Source organism: Dendrobium catenatum, unplaced genomic scaffold (assembly GCF_001605985.2).
Source record: "Dendrobium catenatum unplaced genomic scaffold, ASM160598v2 fragScaff_scaffold_243, whole genome shotgun sequence".
Taxonomy (NCBI): domain Eukaryota; kingdom Viridiplantae; phylum Streptophyta; class Magnoliopsida; order Asparagales; family Orchidaceae; genus Dendrobium; species Dendrobium catenatum.
The window spans coordinates 1786460-1801230 of NW_021318705.1; positions in this window are offsets into that span (position 1 = coordinate 1786460).

The window sequence follows — 14771 nt, forward strand, 5'->3', positions numbered from 1 at the left end:
TGTGAGTATTCTAAACTTAGAAAACCTTTAGGGGCCCCTTGATGTGGTTTGTGCGAACCCTTCCCTTTTAGGTCCTTGTATTAACTTCAATTTTATTAGGATTATTTTTATTTTATTTTAGATCCCCAAACTCCTTTTACACACGCTCAAAGTCCTAAGGGTTAGTAATAACAAAAATTTCACCCTATACAACAGTAGTGACACTTAAGAACAAAAATTAAGGACTGAGTCTTAGAAAACTTAGACTTAGGATGCATGCACACTTTAGGATAGAAATATATAACATAGAAAACTTAGTGACACCTCACCTTAGGATTAGTGATTTTTTTTTAATTAAAATTCAATCAATTAGAAAACTTTAGCTAATAATTGACCTAGGACATATCAAAACCTCACAACTTACTAGACACACTTAGATTTGTTTGCTAGGACAACCGACTCTAGTTTTAGGTTAGGCTGATGTTTACTTTCTTACTACTGTGTGACAGGCTTTCTCGGCTTTCATTGCATGTTGGATGTAAAATTATTGATGCGTTTGTTTATTTACTTTTACTACACTATGTGATATGATTTGATTGACAATTAGATTATCCATAGGTTAGGAGCGATCTGGTTGTTCTGTAGGTGGCCACACTCATGTAGGGCAGTAAAAAGGGGGCTAATTAATTAATAATCATATAAATGCTACATGTGCTCTAGTTGCTTAGCCCCAAATAAAAAGAGTGTGGCCAAGTGTGGCTGAGTGATTTAATTTAAATGTGAATATATAACTGCTTGGGATGATTTTGCTTAGGATAACCCTGCAGGTGGTTTAAATTTTCTTCCTCTTTCTATGAAATGTAATGTAATATAAATATGTTTGAAAAATGTGAAAGTGATTTTGAAAATGGGATATCAAATCCAATTTGGAATCCAAAGAAAGGAGAATATACCTTAAAGGATTATTCTCTTTTATTTGGAAAGCCAAATTATGATGATTTTAGTATCCAAATAGAAAAGAAAATACCCCCTTTAGGGATGAGTTTCTTTTCATTTGGATATCCAGACCCGACGGATCCAAGGAGTTCGTACTGAGGTTGCCTCTGAGCTTCTCAGAATCCGGCACCTCCTACTTTTCCTCCTTTGACTTGCTAATAAATGTTCAACATTGAGCTTTCTCCTTGAAAACTCTTTACTTCTATTTCATTGTCTTTTACTTTGGAGTCAAAAGAGTATGAAATCACTACTTTAATAGAGAGTTTTCTTAGGAGTATCCCTCCTAGGATGTAATTAACTATAGGGGCTTACTCCTATAGGGATTTGAGAATCCCAAACTAAAATAAACCTTATTTTATTTATATAAAATAAGAGAAGAATCTTTGAGAACGCAGATGTCTTTAAAAACTTCATTTCTAATCTTGAATTTGCTTGTATGATGTTATTATTATCTTTTCACACAATATAATTCCTTGCTTGTTATATTCAACTTTAGAAATGATGAATTTTATAAAACTCATTCTTGCTTTTGGATGTCTTGAAAAATATTATGTTCATCTTTTAAGATGATATAATATTCTTCTTGTTATATCTAAATAAAATAATGAATAAACTTTTCAAAAAAAACTTATTTCTATTTTTAAACACATTCTCTAGAATTTCATGTTCATCTTTCGAGATGATATATTTTTCTTTGAACTGTGTTTGATCATAGAAATATCATTTTTCAAAACCCTATTTTGATATTGAATCCATTATAGAATATTATGTCAGTCTCTCGAGACTGTACTTTATTCTCAATGTAGTATTCGATTATAAAATAGGAGAAATCAAAATATGCGTGGTGACACAATTTTTCCCACCACTCATTTGGGAAACAATGTAGAAGACTTATACTTGGACATGAATGTATAGAATTTGAACTAAAATGTGCAGAGAACTTGTACGAACAACAGGAAACTTGGAATTGAATTGAACGATAAGAAGTAGAACCTGAATCCTAAAATGCACAATTAAGATCTAAGTTCCAATACCAAATAACAATTCATTGCATTCAAACAAATACAAATAAACAGCAGGGGACTCGTGGAGAACAGGACCTTGATGCATAAAGCAATGAACAATAATCTATCACAGTATCTAAACAATCAAAAACAAATCTCAATTATCAAACCTATGAATGCATGAGACAAAATATATAGTGGATGATATTGATGAATGCAGTGGTCTTCTACAATCAATCCTTACAAGTTTGCCTATTGATTGAGATGGCAATCATGGAGACCAATAATGAAAGATCTGCCCCTACAAGCAAGTGCAATCATACCACCACATGAGATTGGTGAGAAGTGGATGTGATGCGAGGACAATGGTTCTCCTACGAATATTTCCCAGAGGTCGTAGTAGATACAACAGTCCCCACAAAGTCAATGCACTACACTTATAAGAAGCAACAAATAGTTGTAAGGTGTACGAGTCCTACCCATATGTAGTAATCAAAGATCCGTCCCAAAAAATAAGTGCAAATACATTAAAACGAACCACTTGAGATTGGTGAAAGGTGGATTCGATGCAGGAATAGTGGCTCTTCTACGATCATTTCCAGGAGGTCGTAGTGAATACAACGATCCCTTGCAAAATGAATATGCTGCTTGTGGATAACAACAATGGGTACATCGTAGGTACAACGAACCACTGTGGGCACAAGTACATATATCACCTGCGGCAATGGTGACCAAGATCTTCAAGTACGTCATGTACAAGAGCAACCCGATGTACGAAAAAGGACACCCCCTGGTAGAAGAGAAGAGATGTTTGAGTAAATTCGAACTAAACTTCCTAGTGTTCCAAAATTTCTTCTTGATCCTATTCTCAGGAAGGAAAACAACTTTGACATCCACATATATCAAAAATATCAAGTCCACTATAATAATGATCTTAAAAGGAGTTCTCTTTAAAATAACAAATTTCAAAGTCCAGAAAAGCCCTTCCCCAGTGAATGAGAAAGGGGAGTCAACATCAAGACCAGAACGCCACCAGATATGCAATATTTATACAAGCAGACATAAGGCATATACAATCTACAACGTGCCACCACCGGATCTGCAACACGCGTACCAGCGAACATAAGGCGTGTATAAGCTCTTAAATAAAAAGTTGTATGCATCTACATGACAGTTATCTACACAACTATAATTATTTCAAAATATCCCTGCACATGCACTATAAATTATATACACATATGTACACTAAAAAGGGATAAAAACAACCATGAAACCCATATGGGCCCCGACGAGCATGTTATTGGTACACGCATGACGCCTAGGGATGCTGCGCTGGTCAATAAATGAATTCAAGTTCGAACCTGATCCTTCTATATGAATCAATATGAGTCGATAGGGTTCAAGCCATTAAATAAATATAAGGTTGTGGTGACCGGTGTATTTGTTTTATGCATTCATATTAGGCCTTCAAGACCTATAATCAAGAGAATTCACTAACAAAAGCACAAAGTCTACAGAACCTGATCCCTTATCGATAAATTGATAGGGTCGACAAGGTTCAAAGTTCAAATGGAAATGAATCTAAACACCCGGATGATGGCCATATGAACGAAGATCTCAACCAGAGGGGTTAATTTCAAGCATTTTTAAATGCCTCCCAAAAGTCCATTCAAAACCCAAACTCCACAAATCCCAAATCTAGATATTTAAATTGAAATCTATCCATCAAACAAATTAAAGCAAAATGCATCCATCATCCGCAATAATTTTCCTGGGTGGACAAATCAAAAACTACTTCAGCTCATAAAGAGCCAAATTCCTAGTCAAAAATATCACTAGGATTCATTCTTAACCAATCTCCTGTCAGTAAGGACGGTTACATGCCCTCTAACCAGCAATTTTTCTGCCAAGTGGCACCGCAGGATAAACGGTTATGACCCGGGGCCCTCCGAACCGAGTGGATTTTATCGCCAAATGGCACCACGAAATACCGGTTATGACCAAAGCCAATATGCTTCTTAGTGTCATCAAATCCTTGAGATATGAATCAATAGGATATTATCAATAGGGTACAAAGCCCTCTATTAGCAAAGGTGGATTCATATTTGTCCCATTGAGCAAACATTCACCCCAGGTCTACAAGATTCTCTTGGATGAAGCAACCCATGGCTGCCTACAAGGATCCTTCTATCAGGTTGGGTCCACTACCTCCTCTGACTAAGTAGACCAGCGACCATGATGGTCCGGGACGACGAAATCATGGATCTTGATCGGGTCCATCATCCATTCCCCCACCATCCGCTTTAAGTGCTAGGTTGTGAAATTTCTTATTTTAAATATCAAATTTTCCAAACCTTTCCAAATACCCAAATTCAAACCCAATTTCCAAATCCAAACCCATGCTGCTACTATATGTTAGACAACACGTACATTCTACGCATTTGATTGACGACTAGCCTTAATCAAAAGTTCTCTCTCGTGATCGGAAGGGGTAATTAACTATAGGAGCTTGCACATATAGGAAACCAGAACTCAGATCATAAAGTCCTCAGAAAATGAGGGTGAAATCTCTGGGTAGTGTCTTATCTACAAACCTTTATGCCTTCCAAAATTTATCCCGGAACTTAGTTCGTTAAAACTCCCTCGCCAAACAAAAAGCAAATCAATCAGTTGCGCGGCGGGGAGGCCGGGGCTGAATTTTTGGAGCCAACAACAACTTCACGCATTTCATCTTCGTAAATATTTTATTGTAACAAAATCATTTCCAATGGGATAATGACATAGGAAATTTACTACGCAACCTAAAGTGTCATATCTAAGAGCTCTAAGGACTTATGATGTAGAACAATGGAGGGGGTAAATTGAATTTTAAAATTTTCTAATTTATTGGATAAGGGAGGGATGGGGGCTGGCCAAAGAGAGAGGAGAGAGGGGAGAGGGAGAATTATCCACATTCAATGTATGTGTCCACACACATTGAATAGGGGGAATTAAATTCAAATTAAATAATTTAATTCAGATTTGCACTAATGTGGTGACACAATTTTTCCCACCACTCATTTGGGCAACAATGCAGAAGACTTATACTTGGACATGAATGTATATAATTTGAACTAAAATGTGCAGATAACTTGTACGAACAACGGGAAACTTGGACTTGAATTGAACGATAATAAGTATAACCTGAATCCTAAAATGCATAATCAAGATCTAAGTTCCAATACCAAATAACAATTCAATGCATTCAAACAAATACAAATAAACAACAGGGGACTCGTGGAGAACAGGACCTTGATGCATAAAACAATGAATAATAATCTATTCACAGTATCTAAACAATCACAAACAAATCTCAATTATCAAACCTATGAATGCATGAGACAAAATATATAGTGGATGATATTGATGAATGCAGTGGACTTCTACAATCAATCCTTACAAGTTTGCCTGTTGATTGAGATGGCAATCCTGGAGACCAATAATGGAAAATCTTCCCCTACAAGCAAGTGCAATCATACCACCACCTGAGATTAGTGAGAAGTAGATGTGATGCGAGGACAATGATTCTCCTATGAATATTTTCCAGAGGTCGTAGTAGATACAACAGTCCCCACAAAGTCAATGCACTACACTTATAAGAAGCAACAAATAGTTGTAAGGTGTACGAGTCCTACCCATATGTAGTAATCAAAGATCCGTCCCAAAAAATAAGTGCAAATACATTAAAACGAATCACTTGAGATTGATGAAAGGTGGATTCGATGCAGGAATAGTGGCTCTTCTACGATCATTTCCAGGAGGTCGTAGTGAATACAACGATCCCTTGCAAATGAATATACTGCTAACAACAATAGGTACATCGTAGGTACAACGAACCACTATGGGCACAAGTACATATATCACCTACGACAATGGTGACCAAGATCTTCAAGTACATCAGGTACAAGAGCACCCCGATGTACGAAAAAGGACACCCCATGGTAGAAGAGAAGAGATGTTTGAGCAAATTTGAACTAAACTTTCTAGTGTTCCAAAATTTCTTCTTAATACTATTCTCAGGAAGGAAAATAACTTTGGCATCCACATATATCAGAAATATCAAGTCCACTATAATAATGATCTTAAAAGGAGTTCTCTTTAAAGCAACAAATTTTAAAGTCCAGAAAAGCCCTTCCCCGGTGAATGAGAAAGGGGAGTCAACATCAAGACCAGAACGCCACCAGATATGCAACATTTATTCAAGCAGACAGAAGGCATCTACAATTTACAACGTGCCACCACCGGATCCGTAACACGCGTACCAGCGGACATAAGACGTGTATAAGCTCTTAAATAAAAAGTTGTGTGCATCTACATGAAAGTTATCTACACAACCATAACTATTTCAAAATATCCCTGCACATGCACTATAAATTATATACACATATATACACTAAAAAGGGATAAAAGTAATCATGAAACCCATATGGGCCCCGACGAGAGTGTTATTGGTACACGCATGACGCCTAGGGATGCTGCGCGGGTCAATAAGTGAATTCAAGTTCGAACATGATCCGTCTATATGAATCAATAGGAGTCGATAGGGTTCAAACCATTAAAAAAATATAAGGTTGTGGTGACCGGTATATTTGCTTTATACATTCATATTAGGCCTTCAAGACCTATAATCAAGAGAACTCACTAACAAAAGCACAAAGCCTATAAAACCCGATCCCTTATCGGTTAATTGATAGGGTCGACAAGGTTCAAACATCAAATGGAAATGAATCCAAACACCCCGATGATGGCCATATTGAACGAAGATCTCAACTGGAGGGGTTAATTTCAAGCATTTTTAAATGCCTCCCAAAAGTCCATTCAAAACCCAAACTCCACAAATCCTAAATCTAGATATTTAAATTGAAATCTATCCATCAAGCAAATTAAAGCAAAATTCATCCACCCCCTGCAATAGTTTTCCTGGGTGGACAAATCAAAAACTACTTCAGCTCATAAAGAGCCAAATGCCTAGTCAAAAATATCACTAAGATCCATTCTGAATCAATCTCCTGCCAGTAAGGACGTGATACATGTCCTCTAACCAGTGATTTTTCTGTCAAATGGCACCGCAGGATAAACGGTTATGACCTGGGGCCCTCCGAACCAAGTGGATTTTATCGCCAAATGGCACCACAAAATATAGATTATGGCCAAAGCCAATACGCTTCTTAGTGGCATCAAATCCTTGAGATATGAATCAATAGGATATTATCGATATGGCACAAAGCCCTTTATTAGCTAAGGTGGATTCAAATTTGTCCCCTTGAGCAAACATTCATCCCAGGTCTACAAGATTCTCTTGGACGAAGAAACCCATGGCTGCCGACAAGGATCCTTCTATCAGGTTGGGTCCACTACCTCCTCTGACTAAGTAGACCAGGGACCATGATGGTCCGGGACGACAGAATCATGGGATCTTGATCGGGTCCATCATCCATTATCCCACCATCCGCTTTAAGTGCTAGGTTGTGAAATTTCTTATTTTAAATATCAAAATTTTCAAACCTTTCCAAATACCCAAATTCAAACCCAATTTCCAAATTCAAACCCATGCTGCTACTATATGTCAGATAACACGTACATTCTACGCATTTGATTAACGACTAGCCTTAATCAAAAGTTCTCTCTCGTGATCGAGAGGGGTAATTAACTATAGGAGCTTGCACATATAGGTAACCAGAACTCAGATCATAAAGTCCTCACAAAATGAGGGTGAAATCTCTGGGTAGTGTCTTATCTACAAACCTTTATGCCTTCCAAAATTTATCCTGGAACTTAGTTCGTTAAAACTCCCTCGCCAAACAAAAAGCAAATCAATTAGTTGTGCGGCGGGGAGGCCGGCGCCGAATTTTCGGAGCCCACAACAACTTCACGCATTTCATCTTCATAAATATTTTGTTGTAACAAAATCATTTCCAATGGGATAATGACATAGCAAATTTACTACGCAACCTAAAGGGTCATATCTAAGAGCTCTAAGGACTCATGATGTAGAACAATGGAGGGGGTCATTTGAATTTTAAAATTTTCTAATTTATTGGATAAGGGAGGGATGGGGGCTGGCCAAAGAGAGAGGAGAGAGGGGAGAGGGAGAATTATCCACATTCAATGTATGTGTCCACACACATTGAATAGGGGGAATTAAATTCAAATTAAATAATTTAATTCAGATTTGCACTAATTGAGAGGAATTTTCTAAAATAAGTGTAGGATATTTTGGAAAGATTTTAAAATTCAAACTCATTTGAATTTGAATTTGAATTATGAAATCTCTCCAAATAAGATAGGGCTAAATTAGGAAGACAGTAATGGGGTAATTGAACGATTCTTTAATTAGAATCTTAAATTAGGAAAGGAATTAAAGACCTTTCAAAATTTAAAATTCAAAATTAAGATATGGGAGTTAATTGGGGAATAATAAGGGGAAGGAATTAATTGAATTGAGGGAGAAAGAGGGAGGGGGAATAGGGGTGTCTAGGTTCAATGTATTTAGGCTAGGGATTAATTAACCAATCAATTTTAGAATTGATTAATTAATTGAAAGAAAAAAGCTTTCAAAATTAATATAATTAATGAGGATGAATTTCAAATTTAAATTAGATTAATTTAAATTTAAAATCTTTTCAAATTAATGACAACTTAAATAAGGAAAGAGGAATTTTTAGAGGGAAGTGGGGTTAGTGAAGGAGGTAGAAGGCGGGTGGGTGGAGCCTTGGTGGATTTCGGTCAAGGGGAGGTAGGAGGAAGAAAGGGTATGGTGTAAGCCGATGGTGTGGAGGTGATGGGGTGAGAGGATTGCACCTTTTTGGAGGGCTTGAGGAGGTGGCAGTTTAGGGAAATTAAAAAATTAAAATCAAAACAAAGAAAAAAAAGATAGAACTGTGAGCCTTTGACTATTCAAAAAACTAATGGGTGATATGATATTATGATGCCCTTCACCAAGGGACTTCAAATCACGAGCCCGGACCCATCCTGCGGCTGGTGAAAACTACAATTCCCTCCATAAGGATTCTCACTAACATCCTCCCAAAGAACAAAAGTGCAGAACAAAATTTTATTAAAAATCCTTCATATCATTACACTGGCAATGACCTCTCTATATATAAGTCTCAGAAAAAAAAAAACTAAAATAAGATGATCATGATCCTAAGGCTTATATAAGATTAATAGACCCTTAAGTAAGGATAAAAATGAAAAATGCATAATTAAAATAAAAATTACAAATAAAATTTAAGATAATGTAGGACGATCACATCCTTTGATCTTCAGCTCCTCCTCGAATAGACATGGACAGTTGGATGTCCGCATCATTCTCCCAGGGTGGAAAAGAGCTCGACTACATCGAGTTTACATCCCGAGTGAGCAACTATGCTATGATACCAAACTGATGTAGAACAACGGAAGGGGTCTTTTGAATTTTAATATTTCCTAATATATTGGAGAAGGGAGGGATAGGGGCTGACCAAAGAGAGAGGGGAGAGGGAGAATTGTCCACATTCGATGTATGTTTCAACATATATTAAATAGGGGGAATTAAATTCAAATCCAATAACTTAATTTAGATTTGCACTAATTGAGGGGAATATCCTAAAATAGGTGTAGGATATTTTAGAAAGATTTTAAAATTCAAATTCATGTGAATTTGAATTATGAAATCTCTCCAAATAAGATAGGGCTAAATTAGGAAGATGGTAATGGGGTAATTGAATGATTCTTTCATTATAATCTTAAATTAAAAAAAGGATTAAAGACCTTTCAAAATTTAAAATTCAAAATTAAGAGATGGGAGTTAATTGGGGAGCAATAAGGGGAAGAAAATTAATTGAATGGAGGGAGAAAAAGGGAGGGGGAATAGGGGTGTTTAGGTTCAATGTATTTAGGCTAGGGATTAATTAACCAATAAATTTTAGAATTGATTAATTAGTTGAATGAAAGAAGTTTCCAAAATTAATGTAATTAATGATGATGGATTTGAAATTCAAATTAATTTAATTTGAATTTAAAATATTTTTAAATTAATGACAACTTAAATAAGAAAAGAGGGATTTTTGGAGGTAAGCGGGGTTAGGGAAGGAGGTGGCCAGCGGGTGGGTGGAGCCTTGGTGGATTTCGGCCAAGGGGAGGGAGGAGGAAGAAAGGGGTTGGTGTAGGCTGATGGTGTGGATGTGATGGGCTGAGAGGATCGCACCTTGGTGGAGGGCTTTAGGAGGCGACAATTTAGGGAAATAAGGAAAAATAAAACAAATAAAAAAAAAGATAGAACCGTGAGCCTTGAACTCTTTCAAAAATTGACGGGTAATACGATGCCCTTCACCAAGGAACTTCAAACCACAAGCCCGAACCCATCCTGCAGTTGGTGGTTGGTGGAAACCACAATTCCCTCCATAGGAATTCTCACTAACGTCATCCCAAAGAATAAAAGTGTAGAAATTTTTTTTATTAAAATTATATCATACCATTACACTAGCAATAACCTCTATAAATATAGGCCTCTGAAATAAAAGAAACTAAAATAAGACGATCATGACCCTAGGGCTTATATAAGAATAAACCCTAAAGTAAGGGTAAAAATGAAAAATGCATAATTAAAATAAAAATTACAAAGAAAATTTAAGATAACATAAGACTATCATAGCTGTCGATCTTCAGCTCCTTCTCGAATAGATATGGATGGTTGGATGTTCGCATCAACTTGTGACTTCAACTGCTCTAGATTAGTATTTCTCAAGACTTTTATTTGACAAGTTTGACCTCTGATATATGTAGGTGAGAAATGCTTATTCACACTTAGTATCTATAATAAACAAGAAATTATGAGAGTATGTAATCCAAATATGTAAATGGCCAACCAACCTCTGGCCCAGAAGATTATGGATTGTTGGCCATCACAGTAAATACTCAAGCAGTGACAAAAACAAGTAACTACAAAACCAATATGTTAAATTTAGAAGGCGAAGCAGTATCTTTTTCCCAAAAAATTAACTATGAAATCTCTTCCTTAACACTCAAAATAATATTCAAGAGCTTTTTGTAATTTAAAGGTATGGGTATTTCAACAACTTACTAAAAGGAAAATATACAGAATCACATCTCATACCCTATCACAGTTGGCATATAATTACCAGTCCAATCACTTTTATAGACATATCATATTTAATCTTTATCCAACCTCTATCTTTCTCCATTGATAAATTCGATCACAACCCAACCCGCCTTTGCCTCCCTCCTTTTCTCCCCATTCCCTTCAGTAAGCCTGATGTAGAACGAAGGAGGGGGTCATTTGAATTTTCAAAAATTCCTAATTTATTACAGAAGGGAGGGATGGGGGCCAGCCAAATAGAGAGAGGAAGGGAGAATTGTTCACATTCAATGTATGTGTCCACATACATTGAATAGGGGGAATTAAATTCAAATATAATCACTTAATTAAGATTTGCACTAATTGAGGAGAATTTTCTAAAATAGGTGTAGGATGCTTAAAAAGATTTTAAAGTTCAAATTCATTTGAATTTGAATTACAAAATCTTTCCAAATAAGATAGGGCTAAATTAGGAAGATGATAATGAGGTAATTGAATGATTCTTTAATTAGAATCTTAAATTAGGAAAGGGATTAAAGACATTTCAAAATTTAAAATTCAAAATTAAGGTATGTGAGTTAATTAAGGAGCAATAAGGGGAAGAAAATTAATTGAATGGAGGGAGAAAGAGGGAGGGAGAATAGGGGTGTCTAGGTTCAATGTATTTGGGTTAGGGATTAATTAGCCAATCAATTTCAGAATTGATTAATTAATTGAATGAAAGAAATTCCCAAAATTAATGTAATTAATGAGGATGAATTTGAAATTCAAATTAGATTAATTTGAATCTAAAATCTTTCCAAATTAATGACAACAAAAATAAGGAAAGAATGATTTTGGAGGGAAGTGGGGTTAGGGAAGGAGGTGGCCGGCGGGTGGGTGGAGCCTTGGTGGATTTTGGCCAAGGGGAGGGAGGGGAACTCTTACCCAAATACCAAAGTTTAAATCCTAAATTATCAATTTCCTTAGCCTTCTCTCCAACCCATTTAGTTTCCTGAATGTACAAAATATTTAACTTCATATGAATCATAATATTTATTAATTCTATTAATTTTTCTGTAAGGATACCTATATTCCAAGTTTCTATCCTAATTTTAGTTTCATGTTTTTTAGTATCCTGGACTAGCTTCTTTGCCCACATCCATCCTTGATGTGGGAACTCTTGCCTATTTAACATTGCACCCGGGCGTCGGTGCAGCGGCCCTCGCACACTTGTCATTGTATTCAGGCCATACAGCGCATCGCTTCTAGGGGACGCCCTAGCATAAAGATAATTTCTTAAAGAATTCATGTCATTATTATTCGACAAGTTTTACGCTGGTTGTCGACTACCTAACGTAACCCTCCACTTTTATCATCAAGGACTTGGGACCTGGCAACGACATTAGAACATAATTTCAATCTTAAAATCTTTATTAACTAAACATAATGATTTCTCAAGCAAGAAAGTTTAACGATAAAATAATAATAATAAAAGAATGTGCTACTCCACAGGTTGAATGCTACAATCAGTCATCAAAGGAAGGACATAAGATGACATCTAACTAATCCTATGGAGTCATAAGAACTCATTACCAGGTTTTATCCTGACAACTTAAAACCGACTATGATTAACCTGTGAGTTTTTTATCTCAAAATTTTAAAACAAAAAGTAAGAAAGAACAATATGGACTGAGCAGGTATCCAAGGCTTTATAAAGAAGAAAATATTGCATGCAGCCAATGATTTACTAAGCTTCGCCAGCAACTGCATTGATGGGACCATTTGATCTCACATCATGGCCCCTTCCTTGACGAAATTGCCGTCTTTCACCTCCTCGACCTATAAAATCAAGTGCTTATAATATAATAGTCCTAATTGTTGTGCATAAATATGTTGCAATTTTGCTCGGAGAAGTTTTTTTTCACAACATTGCATTCCAAACATTTAAATATTTAACTACAGCTTCTGTGCTGCTTTCTAAAATTTATTGCAATGAGAAAAATTGTTGGGAGAGTGATTAAGTGTTGTCATCATGCTGCTATGAAAGCCAAAAAGCAGCAGCCTGTTGACCTCATTTTTGTATGAGGTCATTTGGGCCAATCCTGACCCTAGATATATCCTGATCCCAGATTAATTCAGACACTAGGATTTTCCTAAATCCTAAGATCCTTCTAGATTTTAGATCCTAGGTTCTATTATAGATCCTAGGATTCCTCCAAACAAATCTAGATCTTAGGATTTATTCTAGATCTTAGGACTCTTTTAGTTTTCAGACTTTAAGATTTATCCTAGACTCTAGTATTTTTCCAAGTTAATCTAAACTCTAGGATTCTCCTAGAACCAAACCTTAAGATATATTTAGGTCTTAGGATTCTTCATGGGCCTAGATCATAGGACCTATCTAGAACCTATGACTCATCTAAATCTTAGACCTTAGAATCCCTTTATATTCTAGGATCGATCTAGACTTCAAATCAGTCATGATTTCAAGCCAATCCAGATCTGAATTCAATTCAAGCCTCAATCAAAATCCAGACCCCAGTCCAGTTCAGACATTGATTCTACCTTTGAATTAGCCCTGATCCTATCCAACCATTTATGATCACCCAAATGATTATAAATGATTTGGATATTTCAATACTAATCATTCGAGCTTAAATTCCAGTTTAAACCCAAATCCAGAATCCAGAATCAAATCCTAAGTCTTAAGGCCTTGTCCTAAAGGCCTCTTCCAATGGATTTTCAAACACTTCAAAACCTAGACAATTGACATCTGATTCAGGGTCTGTCAGTTGCATACTGATGGGACATGTTTCTAGAGGCAACCCTCCAAATTTGAGTCCATTCCGAGGTCTCTAACCCTAGAAACTAAATTAAAATCCAAAGGCTGTAAAACCTTCAAATATTTACGGCTTATGCCACTGGACCTGTCATCCAGTAGATCCTGATCATAGAGCATTCTCCAAAGCCTCTAATCACTTTCAAACACTTAATCCTGACTCATTGAACATTAAACTGTACTTTGGTGGACCTATTTTGACCCCCAGTTGACCAAGGGTCAAAATGACCAAAATACCCCTTAGGGGCTCAAACATCGACTTCAAACTAAACGACCTCCAAATCGCTTGGAACCACTTCTAGTGAGTTTCAAACATCAAACTAAACTTGTTGAGCTCAAATTCGGGTTTTGGGTCAACCTGGTTGACCCAGTCAACCTAGGTTGACCTTAATATCCTTTAATGTCTAAATAGGTTATTTTAACTCATTTGACATTTTAAACCCCTTTCAAGCATTGAATAACCTCCAATTTATGGGCTCAACACACCCCAATCTCTGGTCAATCAATATCAAGCTTAGTTGACCAAGTCAACACAACAAGACTTGGTCAAACCACTTGAAATTCCCTTTTAAACATTCAAGCTTTAATTTCCAAACCTTAAGTCATCTCTAATTCAACACTCCAACACCCATGGCATCCTCCAATGCCACCTCATCAGTCCACATGGCAAGTGGACTGGTCAAATCAACCTCTTCGGGTGGTCAAAGAGGGTCAAAATCCCTCTTAAACCTAATCCACCTTAGCCCAAATCCCTTCCAGCAACATTAACCCCCTCTAGAACATTCCTAGGGTCAATCTTATCCCTTGGATCAAGATCAAAGGGCCACCATTGCTCTCATGCCCAAGTGGGGAC